We start from the raw sequence: 15,291 nt of genomic DNA on the forward strand, positions 1-15,291 counted from the left end.
GGCCGGGACAGCGGGGACAGCCGGGACAGAGCGGGGACAGAGGAGAGGAGCGAGGGGACAGCGGGATGGAGCGAAGGGACAGCGAGGGGACAGCGGGGGTTCAGTCCGATGCAGCCCCGCGGGTCGGGCGCGCTCTGCCGGAGTGTCCGGTCCGGTCCGGTCGCAGCGCTGTGTCCGCGGTGACCGGAGCCGGCACCGGCCGGGAAGGCAGCGCTGTGTCCGCGGTGACCGGAGCGCTCTCCCGGAGCCCGCACCGGCCGCGGAGGCGGCGCGGCAGCCGCAGGAGAGCCCCGGGAGCGGCGGGACCCGGCCCGCCCCCGCCGTCATGTGAGAGCGGCCCGGCCCCCTCGGAGCCGAGGGAATCCCCGCCGGGAGCGGGACGGGAATCGGGACAAGGACCGAGAACGGGAGCGGGACAAGGACCGGGATGGGAATAACGACGGGGACGGGGATCGGGACAAGGATCGGGAGCCGCTCCCGCCGGGGCGCACGGAGCGCCCCCGCCGCAGCCCCGCAGCGCAGAAAACCCTTTTCCCCTTTTTTTCCCCCTTTTTTCTTCTTTCAATCAAAACTCCCGCCCCGGCCCCCGGGAGCACAAGGAACAAAGCCCCGGGTTGTTGCTGCTGTCCCCTTCCTTTGCCACGGACACCTCCTCCCCAAGGACAGCGCACAGCTCTCCCTGCTGAGCCGGAGCCACCGGGATTTATTCACTGATTTACACACAAACTGCTGCCTTTGGAAACAAGATCTTCTTCCAACATACCTTAATTACCACTCGGTTAAACTTCAGTCAAGCAGCCTTTACTCTTTTAGGAATTTATTTCGGAGCGCGATGCCCCCTGCATGTTCTTTATAGAAAAAGGAAGCTGCAGCAGTTTGCATTTGCCCTGCACACAATCTGACACCAACAGCTCTTTTAACTTTATCACTATTGCAGGCTTTCTTTAGCAACCATCTGACCCCTCAAAAAAAACACCCACAAAGCCTTGTCAGGGCTGCATTCCCAGTTGTTGCTCTCACACGTTCTTGGCTTCCTCCTGGTTTCCCTTTTCCCCACTTTTATAGCACAAGCCCAACCTACCACAGACATCCAGACAAACCACATCAGCAAACACCCTGCCTGGTGAGTGCTGCTTTTATTTTGGGTGATGGATGAGGCTCCAGAACACAGCTTAATTAAGTCATGCCAGATAGAGAACCAAGATAAAACCAGAACTTGCATTTCCACCGACTTGTGGCTGTGATTCAGATATTCTAAAATATTCTTTAAAAAGTGGCTTGTCAGGGCATCATAAACTGTTGAACTAAAACCCAGAGAAATGGATCTTTGCCTTAACAATCAGAAATAGGACAGCAGAGGATTTTCTGCCAGGTCTCTCCCTGTTCTCTAAAATAGGAGTATGGGGAGTTTGCACACAGAAGTCACCACTCTGCAGCAGGCCATACTCAGAGCTTGTGCTTTAAAACTGAGCGACAAAAGGCAAAGAACTCTCACGAAAGGTCCCCATCGCCTCCCATTCTCTCAGCACCTCCACACGCAGCATCTCTGTGGCACTCCTGCCCCCGATGCTGTCCCCCCCTTGCTCCCTGCAGCTGCCTCTGCCTGAGCAAATCCTCCTCTCAATTCCTCCTCCAGCCCCGAGGAATCTGCAGCTGCCCGGGGAACAGGAATATCTGGGAAGGGCCCAAAGACACATCTCAGTTCAAAGGCAGCATTGTCTACAGCTCGGGAACAAAAAAATCTGAGGAAGCGGTTTGTCACACAGCAGTGCACACAATGAAAATTCTCCTTTCAGAATTTCACCTTCATTTGCTTTTTACAGCACAGGGAGATGAAGCAACATGGTATTTGGTGAGAAGACACAGAAAAATCTTTAATGACTGGAATTCACCCCACCAACTACTAAAAGACCTTTCTGACACACAGGCTGCACTCTGCATCTTATAAAGCACTGGGTGAGCTGTAACTACATAAATTTACCTCCTCAGTGAGGCAGAATGTACTGATATAACCTTTTATTTTTTTTAACAAGGTTTTACTTTGCAGCTGGGTAGGAAGCTGGGCTGAGGCAGAGTTCTCCATTAACTGGGAACCTGGTCATATGCACTGGGGCTTTTAAATGAAAATTTAAAAATGCTGAGAGCCCACAGCACCTCTGCATATCAGCACTCCCAGTGTCCCCAGGCAGCCCAGCCCCAGCAGAGGTCACTGCTGGCACGGGGATTGCTGTCCCATCCCCAGCCCCCGTGTCACAGACATCCTTTCACTAAAAATCCTCTCTTGGGATTTTTTCCTTCTGAGGAGAAGGAAACCAAAATGTAAATAATAGTTATCCTCTGCTGTGGAATGCATCAAGTGTGTCTGTGATTGGACCATCAAAAAGTGTCTCAGGCTGCAGAGGTGGCACAGGAATTCCAGCCAGCAGCCCTCAGAAGAAAAGCCACCAGCAATGAGAATTTATTTTTTTTTTTCCAGGCAGAATGTAATTAGTGGCACTGCTGGAACCCAGCCAGCAGCAATCAATGGATTAAAGGATGCTCAGAGTGTTGTGATAGTCATTAATTTCAAATTTAAATTAGGGGGATTAATATGGGATATTCCTTCACGCTGCGGCTGTGTGGAGAAAAATTAAGATATTAATATTGTGCATTCCACAACGAAACAGAGCATGCCACCAACAAACAGCAGAAGTGACATTTAGGACCTGACCGTGCATGGAGGGAGGGGTGGCAGAGGGCATTCACACAGAATGCAAAGAGGTGCCCTTGCTCTGATCTTTGTGCAATTTTCAACGCTATTTCTCCAACATTCTCATTATCTAAAACAGCAAGGTATGGACTGCACCTCTTCTATTCAGTAGTTAGAAAACAGGCCAAATGTTAGGAATTTTGGGGTATAGATTTTGTGCCAACCCAATCCCCTGTGCAAGGGACGGGGCTGCCCACAGGTGTGGTTTCAGCACAGGTGAGACAGAAAAGCTGAGAGCGAGAGCCAAAGGGTGGAGAAAGGTCATGATAAACCACTGCAGGTGTTTCATGCAAGGGATTTGGAACAGAAGAAGGGCAGGGCAGCAAAAGGACAGCTCTGCATAGGAAAGGTGCAGGAATAGGACAGCCCTGATGCAGGGAAAGGTGCAGGAAAAGGAGAGCTCTGCACAGGAAAGGTGCAGCAGAGCCCTCCAGAGGCACTCAGGAAGGACAAATAAAGACCAAAACTTGCAGTTCGTCTTCTCCTGCTCCTCCTCTCCTCTGTGGGGCACTGGCATCCCGTGGCACCGCTGCAGCTCCTGCCCAAGCCCAACAATGTGCAGCACTTCTAGGGCAGTATACTTGCTGATTGCTTCCTCGACTATTGCTCACAACAACCAGCTAAGACACTGCCAAAGAAACACTCACAGCTGGCACCAGGGAGCTGGGGCAGGGGTGAATCCTCCTCTCCTCTCGCTCACACAGGGCCAGGGGCTGGGGACAAGCACACAGTCAGGGGAGCAGCTGCAGCAGCACTGAAGGAAAAGCTTTAAAGGGAGAAGAAACTCATAAATCAACAGTTGTCCTGTCCCTCACCCCCAAACCTTGGTTAGGGCCTCTAAAAATTACCAATATTAACAAGATAAGCACAGCTGGCTCGTCTGTAATCTGTGTTTGTCTCAATGAGCTCCCAGGTCTCCCACACCACCATTCAGGCAAGACAGTGGAACAATAAAGTATTTCCAAATGCTGAATAATAGTTCAAGATATACAAACCTGTTTGGAGCGTTGGAGTGCTCAATGCACTGCACAGGGGGCACAGAAAGAGAATTCACTGGGGCACCGAGGAGAGAGGCACCAATGCTCACCCGTCCAGGGCACTTTGTGTCACACACTGCACAAGCTCTGGGCGATCCAGCATTCCTCAGCTCCTGGAAGCACAGGACCATGTGAGAAGACAGCCTGCAGCACAGAGGAGCTGCTTCCCCTCTCCCCACAGGCTCAGGAGCAGCGAGGGATTGCCCAAGGGCCTCTTGTGCAACACCTGGGAGCAAAGGTGCTGCTCAGGAGCAGCCCCAGCACACCTCACCTGGGATCCTGCACAGCCTCCATCCCCCTCCCAGAGCACCCAGTTCCAAACTCCAAAGGCTCCAGAGTCTGCTCTGTGTGCAGATAGCAAGGCAGAGGGAGCTGGGACTCAAGGCAGAGGGAGTGGAGACTCTGGGCTCTCATTTGCTCACAGTGAAATTAAATTTCCTCTGCACCAGGGTATCAAACCTTGCCATCCTCAGGGCTCAGCACTCAGGCTGCAGGGCAGGTGTCAAACCCCACATCCAGGCTCTCCCATGGGCAGGATCTGGGAGCAGGTGTTTCTACAGAGATTAAACACAGAGCTGGTGTGTCACAGACATCTCTTTGTGAAAATCTCTGTCCCAGTGGCCACGAGAGCACCTTTGTGCCACCCAGAACGTGTTTCACATGCCCAGAACGTGTTTCACACCTTGGTGCACGGGCTTGAGCATGATCCCTTCCCTTTACACCACTCCCTCCCTGGCTCTCAGCCAGCTCAGATAAAGCAGACTGAGCCCAAAGGTTCGAGCAGGAGCCAAAATGTTCTGCCAGAGCTGCTCTGTGCTCCCCTGTCAGGCACCAGTGCTGCCCACACTGCCCTGTTGAGGGTATTTGAGGAGCTCCCAGCTCCACCGGCAGCTGAGCAGAGCTGTGAATTGCCAGAGCTGTGAATTGTGGTGCAGACAGCAGCACCCTGCAGCCCTGGGTGTGAGCAGAGCCCGGGCCAGGCTGGATGCAGGGATGCTCCTGCAAGCAAGGCTGCCCCTGCTCCTGCCAGCCCTGCTCTGCAGAGCCAGGACAGCCTGAGGACAGCAGGCTGGGGCATTCTGCTGATTCAGGAGCTCAAACAGCCTGGGCAGAGTCCAGGCTGCTGCAGCCAGGGAGAGCCAGGGTGACTCACTAACCCAGCACTGCGCAGGTGGGCTGGGCTGGGTTTAGGAGCCAGGTTGGGCTCAGCAGCCAGGTTAGGCTGGGTTTAGGAGCCAGGTTAGGCTCAGCAGCCAGGTTAGGCTGGGTTTAGGAGCCAGGTTGGGCTCAGCAGCCAGGTTAGGCTGGGTTTAGGAGCCAGGTTAGGCTCAGCAGCCAGGTTAGGCTGGGTTTAGGAGCCAGGTTAGGCTCAGCAGCCAGGTTGAGCTGGGTTTAGGAGCCAGGTTGGGCTCAGCAGCCAGGTTAGGCTCTCAGCATCCCACTCCTGCTCCAGCCTGTCAGCCCAAACAAGTTTATCCAAGTCAGGATGTTCCTGCCCCAGCCCCAGATCCTCTGCTGGGACACAGGATGCTGCCAGGCTGATCCACAGCAGAGATTTTCCTGCCACAGACCCTTTGTTACCTTGCTAGACTCATCCTCCTCCTCCATCAGGGCTCTGAGGGATCTCTGGAGAGCCCCTGGACATGCCTCTCTCCTTTCTTCCAAGGCCAGACCCACCCAATTTTACCTTTATCACCCTCAGGTGCTCCCACACCTTCCCCCCAGCCCAACCCTAACAGAAAAGACCTGGGAGATGCATTTATCAGCCCTGGGAGATGCATTTATCACCTCTGGGAGGTGCATTTTTCACCCCTGGGAGGTGCATTTACAGCTCCCCAGGAGTGCACTGCAATACTGCAGACAAGGAGAGAATCCTGCACCTCAGCTGCTTCCCCTGTGGAGGTACAGCAGCAGCAGCAGCATCCTTACATCACCAGGGGGAACACCTGCAGGAACTTTTTTAACTCTAATTCCTCAATTTTTAAACTCTAATTCCTCAAGTTTTTAAACTCTAATTCCTCTTACCAAAGCCTCCTCTGGTCCACTGGGTGCAGGATTCTTTTTCCAGGGGGAAGGCTGCTCCAGGCAGGCTGGGCATAGGTTGAATGTCTGGTCACTTCTCCCACCATGTATTCAAATGAAAACAAGAAGAAATATATAAACCTGAGAGCTGAATTAGATCCCCACTCTTGTCTAAGCCCCTTCAGCTGAGTCTCTCTTTGGAAACAAAACAATGGCTCGTGTGTTGTGAAGTTCTCTCTGTTTGCATTAAGAAATTATCTGTACCAGTTCTGAGAAGATTACTGGTGGTTTACCCTCAAAACACAAGGAAACACTGACCTGCCTACAAAACTGCTTTTGGGAACTCCAAAACACCCTGGCATGTATACACAGCTAATAAATTACCAAACTGACTGTGCAGGTGAGAGGTGGGCTGCTTACAAATGAATGCATTTTATATCAGATATAAAGCATGGGTGGGCCTGCTGTCAGGATAAAGGCAAAGCAGAGCTCTCCTCCCCCAGGTGAGCACTGGAGCTCATTTCCAGCACAAAGGGGAACTGGAGGCACCCCTCTGAGCAGCTAGCAGCTCTGGGGACAGGATGGACAGAACAGCTTGTGCCAAGTGTGGCAGGGGAGGGGACAGCTGCCAGCTCCTCAGGAGGAAGGAAAACTCCAGCTTTATATTCCCCCTGTAAACACCTGGCATGGCAATGCATCACAGAGAGCCCAATTCCACAGCAATTCAGGGCCTGGCTCACCCAGCATCCCCAAAACTGGACCAGCATCCCCAAAACCAGACCAGCGTCCCCAAATCCAGACCAGTATCCCCAAATCAAGACCAGCAACCGCAGATCCAGACCAGCATCCCCAAATCTGGACCAACACCCCCAAAACCAGACCAGCATCCCAAAACCAGACCAGCATCCCCAAATCCAGCATGCAACCGCTTTCTGGGATCCCCCAAACAGGACCAGCATCCCCAAATCCAGATCAGCATCCCAAAACCGGAGCAGCATCCCCAAATCCAGCGTGCAATTCTGCACGGGGGGATTGAAGGAAAAAGGCGACAGAGGAGGAAGGGGGGAGAAAGGAGAAGGAAACATTCCTTACCCCGACACGACAGAGCAGCAGGGGCTCGGTCCTTACCGGGGCTCGGCTCGGCTCCTCCACCAGGCTCGGGGCTGCCGCACACGCGGAGCCAGAGGCGGGCTCGGGCCCGGACAAGCCCGGACAAGCCCCGGGAAGGCTCCTCCTGAATCTGCCCGGCCGGAGGCAGCGCCAGCCCCGCACGCATTGCGGGGACAGCGGGGATTGCGGGGACAAAGGGGACACGGACACGGAGCGGCTCCGGCCACAGCACGGGATTTCTGTCCCAGCTCCGGGGCAGGGGAGCTCAGACACCCCGAAGTGCCACACACGGTGCCAAGGATGAATCCAGTGTTCCACTGAGGAGGACCACGTGAGGAGGAGGAAGGTAGGATTCCTGGCAAAGGGATGTCACCCCCAAGTTTGCAATCTGCTCAGAGGCTCCAGGAGCTGGGATCCATCCATCCATCCATCCATCCATCCCTGCATCCATCCATCCCTGCATCCCTGCATCCCTGCATCCCTGCATCCATCCATCCATCCATCCATCCATCCATCCATCCATCCATCCATCCATCCATCCATCCATCCATCCATCCATCCATCCATCCCTGCATCCATCCATCCATCCATCCATCCATCCATCCATCCTGCAGCACAACACCCTGCGTGCAGGACCCAGGGCTGGAGCAGCCACCCCAAGCTCACCCCACAGGCTCTGGAGAATTTCCTCTGCCTGTCCATGAAGCCCCTGTCCCAAAAGGCTCCCCCTGTCCCCCAGCAATGGTTGTTAGAAGCGCAGGCTGTGCAATGAGGGAGGTGAAGGCACCTGAATGATCCACCCCACTGCAGCCTGAGCCTGGCATTGCTGCCCCTGCAGCTGCTCCTGCTGCTCTGCTGACAGCAGAGAGGGGACAGGGGCCGGGGACATTCACAGCTGAACTGGGGCAGCAGCACAGGACAAGCCCTCAGCTGTCAGGAACCTGCTGACTGGAGAGCTCAAATGCAGCTGCAGCCCTGCTCAGCTGCCCTGCAGATCCCTGTGGCACCCCTGCTGCAGCCATGCACGGCTGCACACACACCTCGCAGAGGCTAATCGCACATTATGAGATGGCACAGAGGCTCTGCGGCTGCACAGGTGTGCACAGAGCAGGGTGACAGCACCAGGGAGCCCCAGGGTCACTCAGGTCACACTGTCACACTCACACTCAGGGTCACACTGTCACACTCACACTCAGGGTCGCACTGTCACACTCACACTCAGGTCACACTGTCACACTCACCACAGGGTCACACTGTCACACTCACCACAGGGTCACACTGTCACACTCACACTCAGGGTCACACTGTCACACTCACACTCAGGGTCGCACTGTCACACTCACACTCAGGTCACACTGTCACACTCACCACAGGGTCACACTGTCACACTCACACTCAGGTCACACTGTCACACTCACACTCAGGGTCACACTGTCACACTCACACTCAGGTCACACTGTCACACTCAACCACACTGTCACACTCAGCCACAGGAGCAGGGCCTGCCTGGCACAGGGATTCTGCCAATTAGCTGATGGGGAAAAGGGAGAGCAGCAAGCTGGAGACCCAGTTTCAGCTCAAAAAGAGGCAAAAGGAGCAAAGAGAGACTTTTGGGCTAAGGTCACGAGAGCAGAGTCACAAGGAGCTGCAGTCATTGTGTTTGCTCCCTCGGGCTGGGCCAGGGCCAGCTACAGTTCTCCAGTTCATCCATCTGCACTCCCACCCCTCTCTGAGCATTTCCACCAGCCTGGACTCACCTCCCTCAGAAAAGCAGGGTCTCCATGTCCTCCTGCACAGTGGGGATAAAGGGAGGATCCCTCCCAACTCACTGATCCCACTAACCAGTGCAAAGGCACAGACCAAGGCTCAGCGTTTGCTGTGCCAGGAATCCAGCAGGGACTGAACCAGGAATAAAACTAACCTGAGGCGAGGGGCAGAGCGTGCAGGTGGGATTAGCTGGGGCAGTTACAGGCAGCAATTCCCTGCTGCTCACGGGTTTGGCTGTCCAGCAGCAAGAGAGGTCAGTCTTTACCTGGGCAGGTGCTGTGGGCTTGGTTTGGTTGTTCCAGTGACACCAAGGCTGGAGGAGCTCAGGGCTGCAGGTTGGTGAGCTGCTGCCTCCCTCTGCTGGGAGCCGGGCACAAGGGACACCTTGTCCTGGCAGTGACATCTCCTGGCCTCCTCCATCCCTCCCCAGGCACAGGGGACACCTTGTCCTGGCAGTGACATCTCCTGGCCTCCTCCATCCATCCCCAGGCACAGGGGACACCTTGTCCTGGCAGTGACATCTCCTGGCCTCCTCCATCCCTCCCCAGCCCTGCAGGCAGCCAGGGTATGACAGGACAGGTGGGACAGTCCCCTCAGTGACACCTGGGGTGTCTCTGGCTCAGAGCTGGCAGCAAAGGGTCTCTGGTGGATCAGTTTAAGAGAACTGAGCTTTTTGCTGCCAGCTCCAACAGGGAATCAGTTGGATCCAAGGGAAGAGCTCCAGCCCCCAGGAGATAATACAAGAACCAGCCCTCATCTCAGCCTTGCCCTGCAGGACAGGCAGGGTGCCCTGCCCGTGCTGCAGCACCGAGCCGAGGATGCCCTGCGCTGCATCAGCACAGGCTTCTCCTTCTCCCCAACCTCCTTCCCCCATCCCTGCTGCTCCAGGGACGCTGCATTGTCCCCTGTGTCCCCAAGGCTGGGGCAGAGCTGCAGCGGTGGCTGCTCAGCCAGGCTCCTGCACCTCCTGGAGCCGCTCCTGGGCCTGGCAGCTCCTGGATGGCTGCCCCGGGCCCTGGGGACACCCAGCACGGCCCTGTCCCTGCTGCACCTGAAGGACATGCAGGGAAGGACACTGCACAGGCGATGGCCTGGGCCAACTCCATCACTAAATGGCTGCAGGGAGGGAGCCCGGGCCAGCCTTGGCTGCCACAGCCCTGCAGCAGCAGCAGCAGCAGCAGCAGCAGCATCGCTGGGCGTGCAGGGTCCCCTCCCTCCCCTGCAATGTCCTTTTGGCTGAGGAGGGCTCGCTCAGGGCTCTGCTGCAGTGCATCGCAGAGCGGCTGCTGTGCCAGCGAGCCACGGAGGGTGCCTGCTCTGTCTGCCCTGTCCCGGAGTGCCCCTGCTCTGCCCTGTCCCGGGCACCGAGCTGATGATGCCCGGTAACCGGACACTGATGCTCGGTAACCGGACACTGATGCTCGGTAACCGGACACCGGGTCCGGGCAGCACCGAGCCCCCCAGGAGGAGCAGCTCCGGTTTGCCCCAACCTGCTCGGAGCTCCAGGGGCAGCCCGGGCTCTGCTCCCTGTGCCACCCTCCCTGTGCCACCCTCCCTGTGCCACTCTGGAACTGCCACCCTTCCCTGTGCCACCCTCCCTGTGCCACCCTTCCCTGTGCCACCCTTCCCTGTGCCACCCTCCCTGTGCCACCCTGACACTGCCACCCTTCCCTGTGCCACCCTTCCCTGTGCCACCCTTCCCAAAATGCTAAAACTCACTCTGAAATTCACCATGGCAGCCAGGAAAGGGTCCCTGCGTTCCAGACCAGAGACTGGCACTGGAGGAAGGAATCAGCTGGAATACGGCCTTTCATCAGGCACAGCACAGTCAGGTGTCAGGGGCACTGAGTCTGCACTCAGGATGCTCAGAACCTGCCTGGGGGTGTGCCAGCCTGCCTGTGCACCCTCCCTGTGCCACCCTGGCACGGCCCCTCCGCCCCGAGCATCCCCAGGACATCTCCTGGTGCCCAGCCCCAGGTGTGGCTCCTCACACACCTCCAGCCCAGGCCGCTCCCCAGCCTCCTGTGCCCACCTTCTCCTGCCCTGCACCTTTCCCCGAGGCCCCTGCTGGCCTCGAGCAGCTCAGGGGTGCTCCTGGGTGCCAAACACCTCTGCAGACCCTGCAGGGCACGCAGGGATGTCACCTGCTCTGTGTGGCGCTGCATTGGCACAGGGAGCGCTGCCAGGAGCGGTGCGCTCACTTCGCTGCTGAGGGAAGGCACTCGGGTGTCCCCTGGGACACGGGGCTGTGGGGGAACATTGCAGGGCCTGGGGGCTCCACACACAGCTCCTGAGCTCAGCCACAGCTCCCCGCCCTGCCCAGTCACCTTCAGGGGCTCTCCCATCACTTCCCATCTTTAATCAAATGGTGCCAACCAACCAGGCTGGCAAAGGGCTCATGAGCGATGCTCGGTCACAATCCACCAAAAACCTCACCAACAGCTCAAGGTCAGCAGACGGTCCAAGGCCATTTCCACTCTTTTCTTGGATAAGCTCCTGTCTGTGACTTTTCTGGGGCAGGGACCTTATTTTGTTTCCGCAGGAACTCAACACAATTTCTGCTGCTAACCCGAGTGAAAGGCATCTCCGACAAGCACATCCCTCCCTGAATTTTGCTCTGCCAGACAAGAGCAGAGGACTTCCAATTCACCCCAAGGAAGCTCTTAAAACGTGCTGAGTTTGCCCTTGTTTACAAATGTGCAAAGTTATTTACTGCAGAATATTGAGGCAAATGAAAACTCTTTGAGGTTTGCCAAGCTGTAGCTGTCCCTCCTTTAGCAGCGGGGACTGTCCCTGCTCCAAAGCTCAGTTGTCTGGGCAGCAGGAGAGGCACAAGGGCAGCTGGATGGTGGATGCAGCCCCACTGCAGCTCAGCTCCTCAGCATAATTACAAATTCTGAAGGCTGAGCTGGAAAAATTACATCCTGAGGACATTTACACCCAGGCACAGAGGTGGGAGAGGGAAACATTAGGATTCCCAGCACATGGGGATTCCTGTGTTCACGTGTCAGACAGGGATGGGCAGACAGCAATTTCCAGCAGCTGGGGAGGGTTTTTAACACATTGGAGCATCACAGCACTGAGCCAGGGAGCTGCCCAGCCCCTGCACTCCTGATCACCCCAGCTCTGCAGGGAAAAGCCAGCTGGAAGAACCTGCAGAGGTTTTGCAAGAAGCAGCCCTCTCTTCACCCCAGCCTGATGGTTCCAGGTCTGCAGGAAAGTGAGATTTCCATTAAAAAGGAAGGAAAAGAGCATCTTCCCAATCCCTCACAGGAGCAGGCATTGCCCGAGACCCTGCCCCGGGGTCCAGCAGCAATTCTGAAACCCCACTTTGCAGAGCAGCCCCTTCCTCACAGCTCTCCTGTGTTTCTCACTCCTGATAACAGCAGAGCTCCTGGAAGAGAGAAACTTGGAGCACGTGGGTTTGCTGCAGTGCTGCTCAATACCCACAGAGCCTGTCGAAAATTAAGGGAGGGAATAAGGAGCAAAATGAGGCTGGAAAGGAGCTGCATCCCTGCAGCCCAGCTCAGAGCCTGCTGCCGCCCTGCCTGAGCAGCACCACAGGGCTCACACACATACCCAGTTATTTCAGGGCTCTCTGCCCTTTGCACTGGGCCACAGGACCCGTGACCCTCTCCAAAAATACATGCTGCCACTTGACCCAGCCCTCCAGAAACATTTCTGTGCCAGCCCCTGCAAACAGAGCTCGAAAGTCAAGTGGCAACAAGCAAAGCTTAATTTAAGCGCAATCCTTAAACATGTGGTGGAGCAGAGCGGAGGTTCTGGCAGCAGTGCTGCTGTAACCAGGGGGTTTCAGGTGGCATCTGTCTGTGCAAGCTCATCAGCACCAGGAATAAACCCCTCACATTTTATAAAAATACTTCTCAGGACACTTTACTCTCATTAAAGGAAAAGGCTCCAGCAGGAGCAAATACCCCAGGCAGCCCAAAATGCTAAAACTCACTCTAAAATGCACCATGGCAGCCAGGAAAGGATCCCTGCTCTCCAGATCAGTCTGGCACTGGAGGAAGGAATCAGCTGAAATATGGCCTTTCATCAGGCACAGCACAGGGAGGTGTCAGAGGCACTGGGTCTGCACTCAGGATGCTCAGAACCTGGCTGGGATATATCTGGGAGGTGTCAGAGGCACTCAGGATGCTCAGAACCTGCCTGGGGTTCTGTTCACATTGCCTGGGATCTCTCTGGGTTGCTGCAGGCACAGCACAGGAGTTTCAGGTGGCACTGGAGGGGCTGTGAATTCCTGTTGAGATTTAATTTTAGTGCTGAGGGCGCCTTCCCAGGTGTGCAAAGCAAGAACTGCTGGGGCAGCAGAGCCTGTGAGAGGAGAAATGGCAGGAAGTGAACCCTCCCTCCCTTTGCACTCTGGTGCTGTTTTGTCTTTTGGGACCCTCCCTGCCATGCTCAGCACTGAAGGGGTCTGTGCCACGAATTCCCTCCAGCAGCAGGGCACCAGGTACACACCACCCTATACCAGGCCAGAGACACTTCAATATACCTGAAACCCTCAGTTCTCTGGTTTGTCTCAGTCTCACCCTCTACAATCATTCTTATTTTCCCTCTGCTGGAAATCACCAGGTTTGTGGGGAGACAGAGAGGCTGCGTGCCCATTCTGGAGAGCAGAGCCCAGGGAATCTGCAGCTTGCCCCACTTGTACCACCAGTGGGGAGTCTGCTCTGTTCAGTTCTACAGCAGTTGTGTGGTTTTTCCCTAAGGCAGAGACTGATATTTATTTATGCTGAGAACATTTATTTATGGTGAGAACCTTTCCACACACCCAGATGTAGGAGCATCCTGGTGTTCATTGCCCCTCGTTGATTTACACCCAGCCTGCTCCTAGCTCAGTTACTTTTCCTTTGCTCCTGTTCTAACAATCAGAGTTATCCACGAATGCCACAAACTAATGCACAAGCACTGTACAAATGAGATTGAGCCTCCTTGCTCATTAAGACGATGATGTAAGGAGCAGAAGTAGCAGGGTGTGAGTGTGCTGCATGAAGTCTGCATTAAATCACACAAAATTCTGGGGTTTGGCCTTGCAGCTGACTCCCCCTGTGCCCCCATGACTGGTGCCAGAGACATCTCTGAAGGAGGGTCTGAAAGACATCTGTGAAGGAGGATCTGAAAGTTTTGGGGAATGTAAAGGAGCAGCTGAGGGTGCCCAGGGCTTGTCTCTGCCATCAGCCGGCTCTGTGACCTTGAGAGATCACACTCCAGTGGCAGCTCTCTGTGCTGGGGACAGCACTCACCTTTCCTACAGATGCCAGGGACTTCTCTCAGTCCTTGTGCAAGCACAGGATAAAAGCCCACCCCAATTACAGATCTAATCAGTGTAAACATGCACTACTACTCTCAAACAGAGTGGCAGGCACCAGTAATTGCCTCAGCCCCGGCAGGGACCAGCACACCCTTGCTGGTGTCAGGAGACATCACTGGGACAGGCAAGTCAAATATTTGGTGATTTCAGATGCTGCAAATGCTATCAGCATCAGCTGCAGGCTGCAGCCAGGCTCTGGCTCGGGATGTGCTGTGAGCACTGGCTGCTGAGCAGCCTCCCCCAGACACGGAAAATCAGACCCAGACCTGCAGGGAGTTCAGCACAGCTGACTTCACTGCTATCGCAACAGAATTGATAATTGCTCAAACTGCATTTTTTCCCCCTTTGCCCCATACAGTTCCCAAGACTCTGGAATTGCTAAGAAGCTACGTTCCAATTAATAGATATTTTTACACCAGGAAAATGCAAGTTGCTAGCAGATATTTATGTCAAAGTGAATTTTTTTTTTACTTTATAGTTAAAATTAACCAGCCAGTTCTTGCGCCATTAATAAATCAGACTGCACATGCCTCCAGAAAATGCAAGTTTAAACTTCTGCAGTAGGAGGCCGTGCTGACACATGCCCATGCAAATTCAGCCTGGGACGGCTGTGGGGAGGTGATGAGCCGCAGTTCTGGGATTCACCGGCGCGCTTGTACCCGGCTCCGCAGGTACAAGGACACGCAGGGAATTGGGAGCAGGCTGCAGGAGCTCAGCTCCAGCCCGGACATCTCCGGACACATGCTAAAGCCGCGGCTCGGAAACGCGGGGGGAGAGGGAAGGAACCACCCGGGGCCGCAAAGCGCCGGGTGCGGGAGGAGGCTCGGGAGGGGAAGGGAATCCCTGGCCGAGGATGCTGCGCTGCGGATGGCCCGGAGGAGCTGCGAGCGGGCACCTCCGCAACTTAAAGCGGCAGCGCCGCATTCCCCCGGGGACACGGGGACAGCGGGGACAGCGGGGACACGGGGGGCAGTGCCACTCGGGGGGCAGCGGGGACAGCGGGGACGCGGGGGACAGTGGGACACGGGGGACAGTGGGACACGGGGGGCAGCGGGGACACGGCGGGGACACGGGGACATGGGGACACGGGGTGCACAGTGCCACTCGGGGGCAGTACCACTCGGGGGGCAGTGCCATTCAGGGGGCAGTGCCATTCAGGGGGCAGTGCCACTCGGGGGACAGAGGGGACGCGGGGTGCAGAGGGGACACAGGGTCAGTGCCACTCGGGGTGCAGTGCCACCCTGGGGACAATGCCACTCGGGGGCAGCGCC

Source organism: Ammospiza nelsoni, chromosome 22, assembly GCF_027579445.1.
Source record: "Ammospiza nelsoni isolate bAmmNel1 chromosome 22, bAmmNel1.pri, whole genome shotgun sequence".
In the NCBI taxonomy this organism is placed as follows: Eukaryota; Metazoa; Chordata; class Aves; order Passeriformes; family Passerellidae; genus Ammospiza; species Ammospiza nelsoni.